This window comes from Bombus vancouverensis, chromosome 4 (assembly GCF_051014615.1).
Source record: "Bombus vancouverensis nearcticus chromosome 4, iyBomVanc1_principal, whole genome shotgun sequence".
Classification (NCBI taxonomy): Eukaryota; Metazoa; Arthropoda; class Insecta; order Hymenoptera; family Apidae; genus Bombus; species Bombus vancouverensis.
This window is the reverse complement of record NC_134914.1, coordinates 9,467,683-9,489,225: the sequence shown is the minus strand read 5'-3', so window position 1 is coordinate 9,489,225 and position 21,543 is coordinate 9,467,683. Positions and strand designations below refer to the sequence as shown.

The 21,543-nt window shown below is 35.4% G+C and overlaps 1 protein-coding gene across 1 annotated transcript in view; it reads right to left on the bottom strand.

Annotated features, from left to right (window-relative positions):
• The window catches only part of SK (small conductance calcium-activated potassium channel), a 229,888-nt gene that overhangs the window by 112,846 nt on the left and 95,499 nt on the right, over positions 1-21,543 (bottom strand). The gene's annotated exons all lie outside the window — the stretch shown is intronic.

Here is a 21,543-nt window from a genome sequence, read left to right as displayed (position 1 = left end):
GCACATGTAATTCGAAAATGTTGTACGGTGTAACTGTAGGAGAAAGAAGATAAAAAAAGATCGAAACGTAATTACTATTTTTATATTGCATCGCTTTAACGTTTTCATCCCCACTTTTCCTGACTCGCGTAAAACATTAATCGCGTTATCGATATAATAATCGACCCTTTAGCATTTCGAAACTCACCTCTCCACTTTTTGCAGAAAAATTCGACATTGGCAATTAACTGAAGAAATAAAAATTAATTGGTCGCCAAAACGATCCTCATTTTTTAATAATTTCATTAAATCGGTACTTTCCATTGATCCTCAAAGACACCTCTGTTCCCATCTCGTTTACGAAATTCAAATGATACCAATTTATCTTTTCGTAAAAAGAACTGGATTACACATAATGAATCCTTAAAAGAAAAGATTCTGCTCTTGGGCCCGTATTGATTTTATTCCAAGAGAGAAAAAGATATTTTAGAATATGTAACTTTTGTTTCATAGATTCTGATCATTAAAAAAAAAAATTTATAATGTTATATTACGTGTGATATTGCATAAAATATTCATCATACTACAATTACTGCAAATGTTATGCTCAAAAATACAGCAAAAGGACAGTATTCAATAAAATTATGAAGTTGGTCTTTGCTTTGAGACACGACGTTATCAGATTCTCTCAATATTATGTAATACTCCTTTAATAAGTGCTTTCTGGTGAAAAATGGCTTTGATGAAAGTTTCTGTAGAATCAGGTAATTTTCATTCGGCGATATATATCAGAACATACATTATTTTTTATGATACTACATATGTCCACCGTGTTTTCTCTTCTGACCTCCAGAATGCATCTTCATCTAAAGTATTGAAAATTTTCACTTGACAAGCGTTGTTTCTTTCCGATTCGCGAGTCCATTCTATTAGAATACTTGCAACGAAAAGGAAAGAAAATCCATCACAAAATAATTAAGCTGCGAATATCGATACATTTATGGGAAATTTAAACTTTATGCAGAAATGTACGAAGCGCACATAACTTGTAAAAACAACTAAGATATTCGAAATAAAATATTCTTTATATACTATGTTTGAAGAGCGAAAAGAATCTCTATGTAAATTCCATTTCTATAGTTCTATTCATAGAAATATAAATTTACAGAAACATCCGCAGTCTACTTCCAATAATTCTTCTTGTTTCCCTCGAAAAGCTCAAATTTCACTTACATCTCCATAAACATCGACAGTTGCTCCCTTTTCGCTCTTCACAGATTCGCTATCTCAATTCACCCTTTCGTCTTTACTTCCTTTATCGACGATTCACCGTTTTCTCACGCAAATATTGGATCGAGAGCGGTTAGTCGCTGCATGGCAAGCGAAACGCATCGCATCTCCTCGATATTCGAAGAAATTGCTCGAGAATGGTTACGAAACGACCCATCGAAAGGGAACAGAAGAAATTTCGTTGGTTGTGGTCGATCTGTAAATCTCCGCGGAAACTTTGAATGTCGTGGTCGGCTGTCGAGGTTAACGATAAGCGGTAGTCGTTCTCCGATTGATAAGAAAACTCAGGGACAATGTGCTATGGCTGGTGATAGCGTTTCGTGACGGGGATAAATTGTAATTGAAGCTGGATGTACGACAGACAGTCGGAGAAACGATGTTAATGGGCACAGGGACTGACAGGTTTGTCAACTTGCCTATCGCAACCGCGAAACGTCGATGTAAATCAGCTGTTACGTGACGTGAAATATTTCAATTCCTAGAATCGGGTAGTAACGCAGAAAATAATGTTTATGATAGTCCTTTTGTTCACAAAACGTCAAAAGATTCGCGAATTAATTAAAATGATCACTTTCATTTTCATAAGTTATAATGGAATTTAATCGGATTAAAGTAGAGTATATTAGGATTATTCGGTGACTATACCGAATCAGATTAATATAGATTAATGATACAAACTGATGGACACAAAATTATAATACTTTTCCTACTACTTCGTCTATATGGTTGATTATATAATAAGAATAATTAGGAATTTTTAAAGTAAGAAATATTAGAATAGAATTGTATCAGAGATTTTTTTAAATTTGTTATGTAAAATCATTCTTTTAAGTTAATTACGAATTTTTCCTCAACGAATCTGAACGAGTATAGAAAATGAAGTGTGAAATGTTGTGTGTTTATTAAATGGAATAAAAAAAAAAACTTGTTTGAAAAGAGAGAAAGAGAGTCGTGTGAAATTTTAAAAACGTCATACAACATAAAAATGCTATCAGTATTTTTATCAGCTCCAGGTACAAGCAGGATGACCGGCGTGTATGGCTAACGCAATACACGTGATCGAGGGTCAAGGCTCGTTTGAACATTTGGCGGCCGTGGCGCTACAATTTCGTGAAACAAATTGGAAAGTGTCGTGTTTCCGTGCTTTCAGCCTCTGACGAACAAGCCACGACATTTTGTGCGGCTACGTTTCGCTAAGATAATTGCCTATTTGCTCTCGTGACATGCCTTAATAATCGATTCCGACCACGGAAAAATTCGAGAGAATCGTCTCTCTGTTTTTTCAACTTTTCTCCCTGCCACAATCCCGACTATAGACTTTATTTATAAAAAGGAGTATAAATCGTTAATCTTTAATCTTAATTACTTGATTCTTCGATTATTTCGTGGATGGTAAAAAACCAAATACTTATATTTTACGGAATTTTGTATATTTCTTGAATAGTTTCAAACAAAATCAAATGATTTTCAATTCAATTCGACAGCAAAACGAAACGAAATTTTTTCTGTAGTCTAATTGGCATGCAGCAGGTGTTTGGAGAATCCATAATTTCCCGAAGTTTGGAGGTAGAACGGTGCGATAACGTCGTGTAACAGCGAATTATACGCGCACTTGTGTTAAAACACTTGTCCGGTTACAACGCTCTGGGGGAATAATACGCAGTCTGTTCACCGCGTCGAGAAAAGAAAAGAGGTCAGCCGGGATTTTAGGTGAAATTAATTTTGTCGGATATCCTAAACTGTAAAATTATGCGAGCCGATAGAATTACCTACTTGGGAAGCCGCGGAGTTGCTAGTTGCGATACGTATCCCACAGTTTTAACGTTTCGAGCTGCGTCGAGAGATTGTTTTAGGGAATGCACGGATTCGGATTCAAAGGGAATTAAATCGCACGTGCTGAATCGCCCAACGATATAAAAACTTTCCATTCGGAGGATTATTCCACGCATTTTTCATGCAATTTTCAAGGAGAAAGTTTCTTTTATTTCTGCTAACTTCGATACAGTTTCAGATTGAATTTCGATCCAACCTTCTATTAGATCACTACTGTGTTTCCTCTGCTGAAAATGTAATGGAAATCAATTTTTAATTCGGAACATTTACCTTCGTAGGGGAACGTTGATTAAATCGTATCGATATTTGGATCAATGTTTGCAGTTGCACGTGGCAAATTCGTACGCTTCTTTTTCAAGAATGCATATCACTTGACCTACAGGCTAACAAATGCATTCTGAACTTAGTTAGTCGTAATGGCGAGTCCTTGGCCAATTAGTGTTATTCTTAATTAAAAGGAAACAATGGGAGAATCTTGAAGATGTCAGAGTATAAAAATATTTCACACAATGTCAGACAGAGGACAATACGTCGAACTTCTATTCCCTGAATTTTAATTGCAATTTCATAGTAGCAGGCTATGCGTCACTGAAACATTGCAGAGATTGGATAATGGTAAGGATATTCCTTTGAGAATGTCCGAAACTTTAATAATGTCTCGAGGAAACTTAAGCAAGTTCTCATGGAGAACGTAACCGGTTATGTCATAAATAGCTGTCCGACTGTCAGACGCAAAAGGAATTTAGGCATCGGTGGAACCATTGTGAAATAGTCGTCGAGCAGAAACCTAGGAAATGCCCGAAACTTTCTGCTTTCCTCATACAAAATCCTAATGCACGAATTTTATCGTACTTCTTACGAATGGTTTATCGAATTCAATATTTAGAATTCTTTATATTAAGTGATAAAGTATAACATAGAAAAGAAAGTAAATAAAAAGTTGCAAAAAAGATATGACACATTAAATTAAGTTATTACCTCAAATTGTAATGTGTGGTTTAAAAGTAATCTTAGACCTTAAACGCAACTTTTCCAACCCAAAGACAATAATATATTTACGATAGTACAAGAATGATTTATATTTCTCTAGAACGCTATTCTCTAAAAGCTTGGATACTGTCGCTTTTATACGACATCTAATTCTGTCCACCTAATCTCGTAAATACCAATTCTCACGGCAGCTACTGTTCTCTTGTCTCCTTCGACCAGATGAAAGAATAACCCTCGCTCTTCGTTAAGCAAGCCGAAAATTTCACATTGCCCTCCTATTTCGCGGATAAATACGAAAAAGTAATTTCATAAATTTCCAAGGAGCTACGTCAAACATTAACAATCTCAACAAGAGCAATATTCTTTCTTCCTAGGGTGTTACCAACATCTTGTAGCGCACTGTAAAGGAAGTTTATCATAAAGGGAGCCGTATCACGGCGTAAATTCTTTGAATATTCTGCATCCTGTTAAAGACGTTACGAAATAAGCACATGGAGAAGCGAACATTCGAGAGAACTTGACTTGCACCAAGAATCTCAAATGTGGGCTGTAAAACATCGCATCAATGACGTTATAAGTAATATAACATAATAATTACAAGTAGGTTTCCACTCGTAAAATGTACAAAAATTAAGAAAACTACGTTTAAGAATAAACTAGAAATAAAATAATAACAACGATAACTAAGATGATAACAATGATGACTATTCTCACATAATTCTACCACTTCTCGATCAAACCGCATTCTTAAAGACTCTCTTCAATAGGCAACACATAAATATGGTCATTGATCTTAGGCGACATATCGTATAATCTCGTTTGCATTTAATATGTTACATAGTGTGCACATGCCCGCATATATATGTTACATAACTAACTCTTATCAGAAATAGAGATACGGAGATATCGGTCTTTCATGACAAATCACACACATACCGGCATGACGTTATCGTCAGTTAGTGATTGGCATTACTATCTTGGAATTAATTAACTACTCGCTAGATATCACTAGAAGATATAGAATAGAATAGTTAGAGATCGCTAGAATCGCTTTGTACGGTACATACTCTTACCAAGTGTAATCAAATCTATATATATATATATATATGGCTCCATGTATGTTAATTATTCCAATATGGTTATATTGTCATATTAAATACAAATAAATTTATTAATTATTCTTACATACAAAGGGAGAGATCACAGGTTAAAAGTTACACAAGTTAAAAAGGTTGAGGAACATTGCTTTATATTAAACATTCGCTCGATCATATATCAACAATTCTACAGTATCGTCATACAGTATCGTATTTGTAAAGAATCACTTAATATCGAAATTTAATAAAATAACAGTAGTTATATTGTTTATGCGTAGCTTATAGTTCAATCAGTCATCTCAATCTGACTTGATGCTCCTAAACTCGACGAGAGTTAATTGAATGAAGCAAGTGCGGCGCGCACGAATTTCCACAGTTTTTCAATTTTACGGAGAAATTTGTCCCGGTAGATGGTTATGACTGCCAATCTTCAAATTTCAAGCATATCCAGTCTCGGATTTATGCCGGTTTCCTCGCTTACAAACCGACCCCATGGGTTTAATACGCCCGTCTGTCGTGATTCGAATCCGTGTGACTTTCTGTCGTGGTTGGGAAATGGTTGAAATGTCTTTGTCGGCGAGATTAACATCTCGACGTGTTAACGTTGAACGCGTGGCCATAGCGAAGAGATTTTCGGGGAAACCGGTGTGGTAAGAGTGGCACGAAGTGAGGAATAATCAAATTTGTCAGAGTGAGAACCCACCCGTACGAATTCCTCCATCCGGCGATGCGAGTGAACTAGTCCGAGATAATGTGCAATTTGAATTATAAAAGTGCCTATTACTTTGATAATTAGTTTGTACAAGCGGAGGAGGCGTTATTCTGTTTGTTTTATAATTAGAACAAATTTCGGCGCCCTTATCACGGTCTATATTTTACTATTATCATTATTCTTCATTATTCCTTTGTTATTTTCAAGTGATTCTAAAATAACTTTAAATATCTTCCAAACAAGATTGAGAGTCCTTTAATACTAAAACCACCGATAGTTAAGACGAAGCTATTTCTACCAAAACCAGTCAAAATGACTGGTCTTTAAAAAATACGCAATAATAGAATATTTTTGTATTTATTGATTTATTACTTTCTTACAGAAGGAATTCCATGTTATGTAGTACATTTTTGGTATTATCAATCCATCTGGGGCCATGATACCTAAATGAGGGTTGATACATCCATAAAATTGTAGAACGAGTCATTTTTACTGGTGTAGTATTTCTAGTGTTAACATTTAGCGATCGATCCAGAATTTTCCTGATAACTGATATCATCATATCGAATGATATATTGTAAAAATTTAAAAAACGTGTGGGAAGTTGTATAAAACGATGGAAATTGGTTTATTGGGGTCCGATAAACAGACTACAGGACCCTTTTACACTTTGACAAGTATCAGTCATTTTGACCGGTATTGTATAAGTAGTCTTGATACAAAATAATTTTAGTTTGAATACATAAAAAACGAAATAAAATTCATTATATTATTCTTTTACTTATCGTTGCTAAAGACATTACATCATTGCGGAAAAAATATAACATGAATAGGAATATTAAAATGAAATTGTAAAACCAGTCATTTTGATTGGTGTGGTAATTCTAGTGTTAATTGGCCTTGAATATTATATGGCCTTCAGATGAGTTTTTACGTCTCGCGTGATCGTGAATGATCTTCAATGATCATTGAATACCTGGATATCGCTGGGAGAGTTAAATAATCTCGAAGAAGGTCGTAATGACCTTAAATACTGTCTACAAGACATTGGAGGATCTTAAAATACTTCTAAATATTTTTAGATTTTCTGTAAAATTAGTTACACTATTCCTGTAATGCGTTTTCAATGTAACACCTATTTGTTCCATTTTACAAATTGCTCTCTCAAAGAGAAAACAAGCTTTGAAAACACGAGAAGAGGGATTGTCTTTACGCTTTTAAACCTATCGGACAGCAACGTACAATCTGAGGCAGTCGCATCTGAACGAGACTATTCTGTAGCTAGAATTTTAAAACAGTGTCGAATCGAAGAAACGAAATAAGGTTGGAGAACAGTTCCGATGAATATCGAAACGCGATACGCCATTATCAGCAGGCGTATCCCGCACGGGTATCGCATTGATTCTCGTTGTAATCCGGCGGAAGTACGAAATATCTGACCGAAACTTGTAACAAACGCCGGTCGGGGCCGTATTCATCGCTGCTCAATGGGGAGTTTTGTTAGAGAATTGCAGTTACACTGTTTCTCGATAACCTCGTTCGCCGTTTAAATGCGTTTTGTTCGTTACCGCTACGTGACGTGTTGTAACAAACCCAAAACTCGATTGTACCCAATTGAGACGCTCGTTGACCCGCTGTTTCTCCGTTAATTCACTTATTTATCTTCTGACGAGATCGTTGCCTATAGCAAGATTCGCAAATTTGTTTCTCGTTCCTTGTCAATTCGTTCGGTTCATCTTCTTCCCAGCCACTCGAACATTTCTGCATAAAAACTTGGCTTGTACATACACCGGAAATGTTCTTGAACGACAGTATTACGTGCGAGTGGAAAAATTGGGGAACAAGAAGAAATAAATGAACGAGTGGGAGTCAGTCGCATTAACGCTTTGTGGTTCGAATAAATTTACTGGTAACTTTAACAAGTAACCAGCGCTTTCTTTGTAAAAAGTTTCAAGTTCGTAAACTTCACCTAATGGATCGACCTGCTCGTGACACCAACCTGGTGTGGACACTAGCATTTGGCCTGCACTCGACAACACGTTGGTGCCATCGGACGTGAAAATACCAGGATTTCGAGCGAACAAAGCTGGCAACTAACTTTATTGTCTCCGAATCAATCACTAATCGTATATTAATAATAATTTTATTATTGTATTATGAATGTGTGACAATGGCTAATGTTACTATTGCTTCATACGTATAGTTTGTACAACTACAGTTGCAATATTATTTGGCATATATCAAAACATGTGGGATCAACTGATTATTACTTGAGAAACCTATAGACTTTACTTAATTGAAGTACCTTACTCGATAAAAATCAAACAATTAAAAAAAAATTAAACGATCTCATTCGTGCATTTCGCGAAAATCTCAAACATCAACAGGGAAAAAAGAATGTAACTCCAAGACGAAAAACGAACATTACGATAGACGACGATTTGTAAAACGCGTTCGGAAAAGACAAGAATTATTCGCAGTAACGATCCGCGACTAACAGAAGCTCGATCCCTCAGCAAAAGCACAGGGAACGTATCGACAGAAAATACGATGAAAGATGGACTGTACAAGAAACGTACGGAGAAGGAGGAGACGGATGTCTGCAGCACTGAAACGCGGAACTTCACTCCATAAAGTTTCTCGTTTCTCTCGTGGATTGCGTGCAAAAAAGCGTTCCGATCGGTGGCTGGCAAACGGTACGATAGCTGAAGGACCGAAGGGGGTGGAAAGTCGAAAGCAGATCCATTCTCTCCCCTTTTAATCCTACTACCAAGCTTGAGAGAAGGCGGGATAGAAAAAAAAAAAAAAGGAAACACCGTTGCTGAATCGCTCTTCGTGGTGCCATAAAACTTCCTCAGCTTTTCGACGTGACGAACCCTCTTTCGACCTCGAAATATAATCGTTCTACCGCATCGCACCTTGTTTCTATTTGGAGCTTAAGGAGACATTCCAGTTTTGGGAATTGTGAAGGATTTTTTATTAACTTTTTATAAATTTGTTACTTACATAGGGGTCAATGTATAATTCATTCGTTGCTTTGTTTTAAACAAAACACCTGCGATCTATTTCTAATTATCTAATCATTTTTTCTTTAAAAGTCCAATCTCCAAATAGGAATATCTTTTTAAAGAAAATTACTGTTCTAACGCGAATGTTTGCGAGCAACGATAACCTGTCGAAGTTTCGCAGGAAACTATGTATTGATAAACTCGCCATTTGAATTCCGTCACAATGTATATCAGATGGCTCACATGTATACAAATAGAACAATCGCAAGGAATATGGATTTGTCACGTAATTGCAATTGGTCTGTTAAAATTAATTTATCTGTGACTAATAGGAATGCCGTTACGACAAATTCATCGGTTGAAACGTAGAACGTTAAATTAAAGCATATCGATCACACACCATATTGATCGGATGACACGATCTCATTTACCAAAGTTCACTCGCAAAAACTTATCGTGAGTGAAATTCTATTATCAGCTTTGTCTAATGGATACTTTATAGTTGGTCTTAGGTTGTCAAACTTTGAAATGCTTATGAAATATCAATAATATACGGTGTAAGTATCCTTTTCTATATTTAAAAAAGGCACACGTAGAATGTATTAGTTGAATGCTTCGAAAGTTTTCAACCTTCTTAAAGTTCCAACGTATTATCCTTTCTCACGTAACTCAAATATTTTTCCCTTCAATGAGTCACTTCATATAAAATTACTAACAGCTTCAAATAAAAGCCGTACAATTCAGAAGGGGGTTTAATTTGATGCTATTAGTCTTTTATTGATGAAAGTACCGCAATATTTAATGCAAGTAGTTTCCATGGTAACATTCAACGCATTCTCCTCCTTTATATTAAATATTAAAAATACTCTGCGTTTATCTAAAAAACTAAAAAAATCGTTCCTTTATTCGAGTCAACAAGCAAAGATGACACCGTCTGAAAGATGTCTTACAAGATGCTCCTACAAAATATCTTCATCTGTCTTCCATTCGTTATCGATTCGCTACCCGTCTTCTGCGCCTTATGCAAATCGATGAGCGCGACACCGAATACGGATACTCCATGGACTCTCGTCCCGATATGGATTCCGGTCCAACTACAGTTCAGCTTATATGAATGCACCTTCGAATAACACCGATACATTGATTTGTTCATGAATTATTGATTCATATCGAATCGAGCTCTGCGACTCTGCCTCTCCACTGGCAAAACGCAACCGAAAATTAATGCTTGTCGTTTTGCGTGCACGGCGAAACGCGTAATTAAATCTCCCCATGAAGGGAGCTCTTTAGTCCCCTCATAAAACACACTGCCTCTACTGGCAAGCGACGCGTATATTTTTTTAATCGAATGAAGTAAGAGCTTAAAGTGGTTGACACGAATTTTCGTTGTAGTTTTAATTTTTTGTGCTAGTTTTTTGTTTGTGGTTTATCAAGCATATGATCCCTGTTGTTTTTGGATCTTAACCAGCTAACTTTATGTTTATGCTACGTGTACTCGTCTCTATGCTATGAATATTACGCTTATTTTATATTAAGTAAAATCGGATTCCACGATTGAAACCACTTTATCGTTCGAAATATTCTTTCAAGTTTCTATACTATCTCATCAATATTAGCCAAGTTGCTTGACCTTCTATAATAAACGAACAGGTTATCGTGTCTCATTACAGTTCCAATGAATTTTCAAAGGGCTTTTTACGACACACATAATACATTTATGAAACATTTCTCTGTTAAGGTACTTGAATACCTTCACAAGCCACTGTATGTTTATCAAACACGCGAAATTCAAACAAGGCGAGGAGAAAAGAAAAGGTATAAAAAACCAAAAGAGCAAACAGAAGCTCAACTTGAATTCCCTGCGCCACGAAACTTCCGGAAAAAGAAAAGGGGACAGCAAAACAGGGTATGTTGGGAACAACGAAGTTGGAATTCTGATAGCGGAAAAGAAACCGATTTGAGGGTAAGTTCGATCGCGGCGTCGAGGGACGAATTATTTTCTTGACGGCGCGCGAGCTCGGTTTACCAGCGTGGTTCATCGGTTACCGATCGATCGGCCCGACACAGCAGTCGATAGACGCACGCGGATCTCCAACACGAAACGATGATGCATTCGTGCAATATATCATCGGTCGTTGCGTGACAGCGCCCATCAATGTAACGATTCCGCGCTGTTACATTTGCTCTGCACACCGGTGCCGCCGCACCGGCAGAAGCACACGTTGAAAGAATTAATGACCATCACGTCGTCTTCCTACAGCTATCTCGCACTGGGTCACGATAGAATGCCCTAATGTATCTTAGTTTATTTCTTTCTTTTGGTTTTCATGTATATCACACTTCAGAGGCGTCGGATGAAACGATTGGTAATATTTTGTCAAAGAGTGTCGAGGATTTCTAATATCGAGTCTAATAGATTTAATGCATGGTATTTTATACAGACTTTACCTTTTAATTTGTCAAATTAATTATGATGCTAACTATAGGTGTTGAACTATAGAAGCTTGTTACTCGCGAGTAAATAGTGGATGGTTATGCATTTACGGAAAATTTGAAGAGTCCGTATAATATGCAAAATAAATATTCTTTTAATTAAAAACTGAATATTAAGGATAATAAAATTTCGCTGGTTGGCTTATTCTTCGAGAGGAAGACTAGTTCGTGTAAAAAATTTTAGCAATTATAGTGTTTGATTAAACCATTTTTAATTCTCTTTTATACGTGAGGAATTAATGTTACAGTCTTATCTAACAGCAGAAAATTTGTTGCAGTATAAGATGAGATGTTTCACGGTAATTTTTACACGTGTATATCACACCATGTAACGCTAAAAGCAAAGTTTTATTATCTTTAATTCTACTTTTATTTTAATTTGTAGAATGTTTCTTGTCTTACTGATTTTCGAACACACTGTATATAACGTTACAACAGTACAATAGGTAGTCGTTACAATACTTACTGTATAAAATAAAATCTCTGTGCTTACATTTTCACCCCTTTAATTGCGTGGATAAAAATATGAAATTGCGAGCGGAAAACCGAGTTTCATTTACAACAATTGATAGAAGCAAGTACATGTAATCGATCCAATATTCCAAATACAACGAAACACGTTAACAAAGAGCACTCTTTCCTGTGATGTTTCGTTCGGAATTACAATATGAAAGATATTGTAAAATCGAAGAGTGTGTTTAAATAAAATATCTCTCAGAGCAGCATCGAAGAAGTAAATCAGGTAGAAGCGAGGAAGAACTTGAATTATTTATTACCTGTTTTCATCCAGAGGTATAGTTATGGATATCGGTGAAATTTTAAAAGCCGACAAACCATCGAAGCAAGTCAGAAATCTTTTGATACAAGCTCTACTTACCTCGCACGAACTACACTGAAATATTTTTCCACGACAGGCTGCATCGATTCGAAGAGGCTTTCAACGTGGATGCAAATATTAATTACGGAAATGAGGTAACTTTTATCGCGGAAACGCAGCAGCGAGCGATAAGTTGTCGCGTCTCAATAAGATCACTTAGTCAACGGAAAAGAAATTGGTTTCCTTGAGAACCGCGAGCCATCCAGGCGATGCTGCGACCTTCGTCGGTCATACAATGAGGAAACTTTTTAATGGAGTAACTTTGCCGAACTCGTTCCATACAGCTCGACAAATCGAGTAGATTGTCGGAAATTATAACGCCACGTGAAGACGTTTCGAAACTTTCATCCCAGCTAAGTGTTTAACACATATCGTCATGGCAACGAATCGCATTCCTCTTGGCGGAAAATTTTCGTTCGAATTATGGTTAAACGGGAAAAAGTAAATACAAAAGTTAGGCCTGATATAATTTGACCTTTCCACGCCAACGTGTTCTATTTCTTCTTTATTGATAAAAATATCTTATTTTTATCACGAAGAAAGTTCACTCTTTCATTTTGAAAAGATTAATGTTATCTATGACGACGAAAAGTTGTAAAAGTTTTCAGAAGTTTGTGGTAATTTATCGCATCACGTGATTGAGCTTTATCGTGAAGGCTTAACTAAAAGGTATTAGAATTCGTAACTCGATACCCGAACAGAAATACTTCAACGTGCGGCGAAATGTTATCTTTGATATTAGATAAACGTAGAATTTTATGAATTGATTGCAGATATTCATATATTAATGAGAAGTATAAACATGTAAAAATGTAGAAGAAATGTAAAAATATATAAAGTATCAAAAGCAAAGTATGTACATGTTATCACATTTAGAAATTAAAATATACTTTCATTCGAGTTTTACTTCTCAATCGACAGATATCTGTGAAAATATGAATTTTCGTAAACACATCCATAACCTATTTTTGAATAAAATTTACTGTCATAAAAGATTTAAAAATATTGTAGTATCATGGATGAGGGATGAGATACTACAATATATTTATTAGAAAAGTAACTACTGAAAAATATACAACTTTCATGAAACTGATACTAGCAATAATTAAAGCGCCAAAACATTGCCATGTACATAACCAGAAGCAGGACTTTTCCAGCTCAGAGATCGATAGACGGACTTTCATTATCGGCTATACAGATGAATATAGATTCCAAGTGTTGTATTAAGAACAAGGAAACGTTGAATTCTCCGATTGTAATCATCCAGCGTTTTCGTATGCGATTGGAGATTTTCGCGAAGGTATTATTAGATCAAAATCAATCATCCCGAATAATTTCCAGCGTCATGGTCACATTTCGATTATGTTCGTTTATTCTATCGTTTACTGAATTTTTTACGTGGGATATATTAGCAATTTTGCTGAATTCTCATCGGTCATCTTGCCTATTGTTGGTATTTAACCCTGTTAACCTAGAACTTCCGACATAGGTCGTGGGTTATGTAAGAGAAATTACCTAGATTACCTGATGATTGTAATCTATGCTGCAGTTTCGTGTTCCACGTAAAACATTGTACAAATATATGAAAATATTTAATTTTGTTAAAATAGATACTATTTAGTAGGATTAAATAAAAACAGCTAATAAACTAAATAATACTAATAAATATAATACAAATAATTATACAGACAATAAGTAATTAATGAAACAATTATGCAAGTAATGATAGGTACGATACAAAAAAATATAAAAATATATACGACATAAATTTGTCTTCAGGCTCATACGATATTCTCTGTTAAACTCTAGCTCTGTTAAACATGTTAAACTCTGTTAAACAAAGCGCTTACTAAAATATATATATGTAAAGGTTTCACACACATCTGACAAATCAACCCCGACCTCCGCAGAGTTGAGGAAACACTGAACACGATTTTAAGAAGCATCCATTTAATAATTCACGATGGATCGTTTTTACGCTTTAACCTCGATTGCTATAGTTAGAATGGAAGATTTTTGGCATACAAGGTCATGCCTATTCAGGAATTAGAAGATACTTCACAGCAGATATCGAGTTTTATTGATTAATTGAAGAATTACAATTCTTGAAGAATATATAATTGAATGGTAAGAATGTTGGAAACTAAAGAAACTTTCTTCACTTGCTATGCTATTTTTATTGTCTTCGATAATAATATGAATAAAACCTGTTGTGTTCATGCTATAAAGTGTTTACAAGATATATTAATTTTTCAACAATAATCTTACCGAGCAAGTTTCAACTCTACACGTCAATATGTATCGTTCCAAAATCCTTTTATTGAACAAATGAAGAAGTATGTTTCTCTTTTTGACTAAGTAGAATTTTTGGTTGCAAGTACCACTAGGGATTGTTTAAAAAACATCACAGTGAACAGTAAACTTTAGAATTCTTATGATTCAAACTAAACGGAGATTTTTTGACAACGCGACTTGTGTCGTCGTTGGTCAGTTGTTTGAGATTAATGGATATTATAGAACGCGATTGGTAAGTGTACATTGTATATTAAGGTATATGTACCGATGGCCATAGATTTTCATTGCGCCTTAATGCGATAGGTTACGGATGTAAATGTAATTTTCAATATCAGTGAAAGAAGATACAATGGTCAGTAGGTAAATCAATGTTTAGTCAGACAGTGACAAGGTGTCCGCAGAGATTCCTGAAAAAGACGAACATCCTCAAGACGAAACAGTAAATTGAGTCAAAGTCGAAGATGCTAAATAAACCAATTTCACTTTCTGTAAACTTTTTAAACTTTATTATTGATCGATGCTCATCAATTGATCAGTGATCAATGTTCAACTTCTCAAAAAATAAATGAATTTATTCATCGGAAAAAGGTGGCATAAATAATCGCGACTTTCAAGGTAAATTTAAGAAGATAATATATTTAACACAAAGCCCTTTATAGTTTATGCAGCAAATAATAATTTATTTCTGATACTTCTTTTTGTCTACATTTTTTTCTTTCTTTGTAAATTTTAAACGATTTTTACGTTCGTTTCGCGTTATTCAGTTGTGGTATAAAACGAGCAAGAATTCCTATAGCTCACAAAGTACGATCCTATTCAAAAATCTAAAATATGCATCGTGAACATCATTCTATTGGCCCGTACTCATCGATCGTAAAGTAAGAATGTTAAATTCGCTATTAAATAGGGAAGCCGGACATGCTTCGTCCAGCAAACACAGAAAATTTATTCGATTAGTACGGCCTGCTGTATTTTAACTACAAGTGTCACGTACGCCTCGGAATGCCGCATACATACAGCTAGGCCAGTATTTCCAAGCGTGCATGTAATGGAACGTGATGCAGTCATGGCGCTGCATTCGTGCTCCTCTGTCCTCTCTCCATAACCGTACTATTCGCTGACCAAACAGCAACTCGTTACGTGTATTTTAACCTGATCGTTCAGCGACCAACACGTCAATTTTTAATCTCGTACCATTCTGCGATATAAATGTCTCCAGAGATGCGATTAGGTCTAATTTCAACAACGAGTTTAAATATTTTTTCAATTCTCTACTACCAAAATATTTCTCATTTTTTAAGCAAAGAAATCAAGAAATATTTCAATCAAGAAATATTCTTAAATAATATTGTCCATTGCTTTGTTTCTTCTTTTAAATATGTCTGTCAAAATGTAGCGTAAACTTACAAATGTATACAAAATGCGAACTTACAAATATGCAATAAGGATTAATGCAACATATGCATCAGTAGCAACGAATATGTTAAAAACACAAGATTCGAAAGATCAATCAAATCAATGGACATTTCAATATTTGTTTGTAATGGTTACTTGAAACAATATTTGTGAAATGGTCGTACCTAATACTAGCCATTGTTGTTGTAATACTAGCCGTTATTCGGCAAATATTCCTATTGATTGTTGCCCCAATGGGTGCTATTAAGCAAATGAAAATAGCAATTAATCTGTATCAAAAACAGCTGTACAAGCTACCTACTAAAGCAGTATGATCTTTTGTTATTTATTTCACTTCGGACTTTTGTTTTACCCTCGAAACTTGAAGAGCAAATCAATTTATAGCTTCAATTTTTGATTTACGCGCTGAAACTCCATTTTAGAAATTAGTATTATCTATTCCGCTTCGTAATTTTGAATTTATCATAATTAATATATTACTTTGTATAATTTGTATCATCTATTGACGTATTTAATTTAATTTATTATTATTTGATCATATATAATTGAATCTGTAGCTTCATATTCCAATTTATCTTTTAAAACTTCGGTTTAACATAAACAAAGTATCAAATATAAAATACATTCATTGATACGTTATGGTAAAATAAGTCAGTGACGATTAGATCATGAGCTGTGATCGACGCGCGCTGTGCAACACGCTGCCGTGTCGCGGCCTAGTGCAGTAGATACGACGCTTTCCGGTCAGCCAGTAGTATATCAGGTGATGCGTCAGACTCAGGCACCTTCGTGCTATCAGTGAAACAACGACACGAGCAACCGAACAATAATAACGCGCTGCAACCGCGCACGCATGGCATGGCTTTCTATCGGTTATACGAACTGGCTAACAATTTCTCCAACATCATTATTTAACGACGACACGCTGTCACTTGTAATTGTCTTCTTCTGCCGTTTACATTTCGAAGTTGCATGAAATTTAATAAACCCATTCGCATCATAAACAGAATATACAGTATACACTTATCGTCAAAAGTATATTCTATTATATCTAATCTTACATTTAACAGCAAGATCAATAATGCAATTCATAATTTATTACTTTTCCTACAAACTTTTTCTACGCATTCCAAGAGGGAAGTCAACAATGTAAATTGACTGAAACAAATAAATTGGAAATGTGGAGTTGCCTTAATGGAAAATCGATTTTTAATGAGTTGATAGAGCAGATGTATCTATGACTGACTAGAGGCTAGAAAGTTACAAAGTACAACGAATTTTCAGAAATATAAATACTTCGAAGTTTGAACAAGAATTTGAGTTTGCGGACGTTTACACGTGAAATTAGTTTTCCTAAATCTATTATATGCTTTAATTGTAAATGTCAATAGCTCGTGGTTGTTTCTCGAGGTTCGTTTTCGTCGGGCGCTTTGATTTTAACTACAAAGCCCGGCTATGATACTTTGGAAGGGACGTATTAAAATTTCAAGTCAGATTTCATCGTGTTGCTACTCTGTCTTCCTGTCTGACGCTTAAAATGATTAAAAACTATCTTTGTTGTTATACCATGGTCAATTTAATCCATCACGTGTTTCTTCATCCTTCTAATTAATATACGAGTCTTAGTATATTTTGTGGAAAATTTTTTCGTAGATAAACGAAGAAAGGAACGCTGTAACAAATTCTTTCGGAAGATCAATCAGGAAATAATTCGCGAAACAGTAAGATAGCGAAGAGGCAATTAATTCAACGCCGAAATGGAGGATCGTCTGGCCAAAAAGCGACGGGAAAGGAGAGGAATTTATTCTGTGGATAGGCTACTCGAAGTCGTGGCGGTCGCTTTGTCCTCGATAAAGTCTTCGAGTTCCGCCAGGGCGATGCCTCGAGAGATCGTTTCAACAAATCTTTTGTCGTCGCGGCATCGTTCTCCGAGATAATAATCGCGGCGGGGAACTGCAGCGACGCAACGAAAAAAAATGAAGATCGTTTGCGGGCAAGAGACTGAGAGACCAAGACGGGATAACAGAGCGTATAAGGAGAGAAGGCACGAGAAAAATCGAGCAGTGAATCGTCGTGCCAAATAAAGTTACATTGGAGGATTGATAGTTATGGTGCAACGACACATTCTGAATCTGACATGATTTGATTTTTTTTTTAGATAATTATATATTTATTTTTTGATATGTAATGAATAACTAACTGATAGTATTACATGTAAATAACATTATCCGATCCAGCTAATGATTTGCCAACATCTTTAAAAATGAAACTCTTCCTTTGCTTTTAGTTGCATTAAATTTTTCATATCTTTTCGCGTCCATTATTTTGCGGTGGCGGACGTAACAACGTTGTCTAAGGCTGTTTCATAAAAGATGATGTAATTCGAAGAACCAGATTCTTCATGAATATATCGTGGCTAATAAAATATTTCGTGGTTGCTAAAATTGCAGGAATGAAAAAAAGATAAGGTACAAGCGATGTTCCCTTGACACGGTGGATGGGAATGTACATGGAATTCGCCGAGCCGAGACTTATTGCCAGTCAAGTGCAGTCGTCTGTCGTGCATGCTTCAAATCGATTCCTTCTAGAACGAAATCCTCTTTTAAGAAATGTAGTACATCGTTTCACGCCCACACCTTTTTCCTGTCTCATCAAGATCAACCATCAATCGATAAAAACACAGGTATCACACACAGGTACATACACATAAATGCTTCGACTCTCAGTCTATTTATCTTGCCTTTTTATCATTCGAACACGTTGACATTTTTTCTTAAACACACCGATTGAAACGTCGACTCATCCAATGTATATTCGTGGATTTCCAGCATCGTTTTCGAATAGCAATCTTATTAAATTGCCACGACGTAAGCTTTACTTCTTGTCACTTCGATCCGCTTGCGGATGTGTCTGAAAAGTCCTTTATTCCTTCCCTAAACCACCATAAAGCACCGGATTTTTCAGCCAAGGTGGAAATTGCTTTATATTCACCTCCTCGTGACTCTTCGTTTCATCTTTCTTCCGTACTTTCAGACTTCCTTCTCGCGCGAACCCACCCCAAGGCACTCTCCAAATGTATGTCAAATAAAATTAAACGTCAAAAGGAACTGTTGTTCACGCGATAATGAAAAAATAATCTTAACGTCTTGTGCATCTTCTATTAGATTTCACTGAATTTTTTAACATTTTACAATGATATCATTTTTTTCTTATACGACTTAATATAGTAGAAATATGTATTAACGTAGATATGTTATTGATTAGAAAATTATGTTATAAGTATGTATATGTATATATTTATACATATTATGGATAATTTTCCAATGTAGCTCACTGAATATGAATTCGTGTTTGAGACTGGTCAGGTTACTTAAAACGAAATGTATTATTTAATTCTAAGAAAAAAAAGTAATTACTACTTCGTATAAGTTTTATGATATTTGTGCCAATAATACTCTTTTATGTACAAATTAAATGTCTCTTATTCTATAAGTCTTATTATAATCTATATATATAATCTAATCTATAAATATAAAAATGATAGAAGTTATTGAATAAGCGCGGTAATCATGCTTCGCGCAATTTCGATAATATACCCGCTACGTTGATACCATCGAGAAGTAATTTGGAACGCTAGCGCCTAAATACAGTATCTACTACAAAATACGTAGTACTATGTATATTCGATACTCTAGTCGTGATTCATGGTCATTCAAGCGATGAGAACTAAAGGACTTTGCGAAGATCGAACGTGAATCGCTAGATACAGTTTGCTAAAGAGTCATCGGATTTACGCTCTTGATCGGCATTACACGAATGGATAGAACCACAGAAACTCGCGAATCTGCGAATAGATCGAAGATTTTTATCGTACTCGTGATTCATGGCAGGCTTTAGCCCGAATTTGGCTAGTAACGCGGTTGCTGAGTAAGTAGAAGATTATGGCGAATCGTGAATTTTCGCAGTATAAATTCCGAATGTAAACTTTGACTTGCATGATTTGTCGATGTAATTATTCCTAGTAATCTTTGCCCTTCTAAGTATTCAAAGATTTGCTCTGCAGCATCGCTGAGAGTTTCGAATTTATATTTAGTCGTATGATAGGTTCGTTTGTATGTCTCTTTCTTCCTGTAATATCTTTCCCTTGTGAAAGAATTTTCCAAATATTTAAACAACTAATACTTTAATAATCTCAAATATCATAAATCTGAACGAAACTGTTGTGTTGTGGAAGAAATTTGTAATCTAATTATGTACACAGAGTGATCGATTTCAATGTAGAAACGAGAATTACTGGTAATAGTAGTAAATATGTATAGTACAGAGCCTTGCGAACACTTTAATATCATTAATTAATATTGCATGAAAAGAGTACATTAGTCGCGATCATCGTTTCACCTGTTAACAGAACCTTAGGTTACGAGATAGTTAGAAGATTGTCGTAGAACGTTCCGTATAAACTTACTTGGGAGTTACAGCTCGGCCGCGAATCGCGCGATTAACAGCTGCAGTTGTGTCATCTGAATTTCAGTCATGTGAATTTCAACATTCGTCGTGATTCCCGGTTCGTCTTTCACAACCGTGTGAATCTGCACTTTACGTGAGCTCGTAATTTCACAAACCGCGTAGATTTAAACGTCCAACGTAACACTAATAAAACAGCCAGGCCGGCGATACGTGATAGAAACACTTGTTTCGAAAGAAAATAAATCGTTAAACCAAATAAAAACCGCGAGGATAGAATAAATCAACGGATCGTAAATCGTTCCCACAAATTTTTTAGTAAAATACGAGGCTCGTTCCATGGTTTATTAGCAGACATTGAAAAAGAAAAGAAAGAGAAAAAGTCATACGACCATTTATTTTGCAACTGTCCTATAGTTCGTATAGCGCGATTAAGCTAGCAGGTATAGCCTGTTGGAAATTTCGTATTTCCACGATCGCGATTAATCAACAGCGGAATTCATTACGTTTGCTTATCTAGACAGCGATTAACGAATCAATTAATTACGATTGGATGGCGCTCGCGAGTAGTTTAAATGGCGATTTCATGATCCTATCGATGATCATCGTTCTATTCGTACATATTCTGCGCTGTTTAATTAATTTATTAGTGAAACGCGGTCATTACTACATGATAGAAAAAATTAATATTATACTGGATACCGATTATTCAGTTAAATAACATTTCGTATTCTCTTCTTCTGTTTTAAATTAGAGTTCGCATAAATTATCTTTTGAATATTTCAAACTAACAAAATGTATGTAAATTGTTATCTCTCTGTAAAGGTGAAGTGTTGGTTTACACCCGAGACCGTATAAATCAAAATATAATTGACTGGATATTACATCTCTCGCTACGAATCAGTCGAGCTTTGTAATCTGTACACGCATTCCAATTTCTCTCAAATAAATGTCGCGGGTTTCACAGAGGTTTTTATCTACAACCATCAGCTTTGCTTTATAATTCTCTCATGTACCATATTTTACATATTCTACATAATTCCCCTTATATCAAGCCCGATCTGGATAACCAAATTATTCCATGTTCGT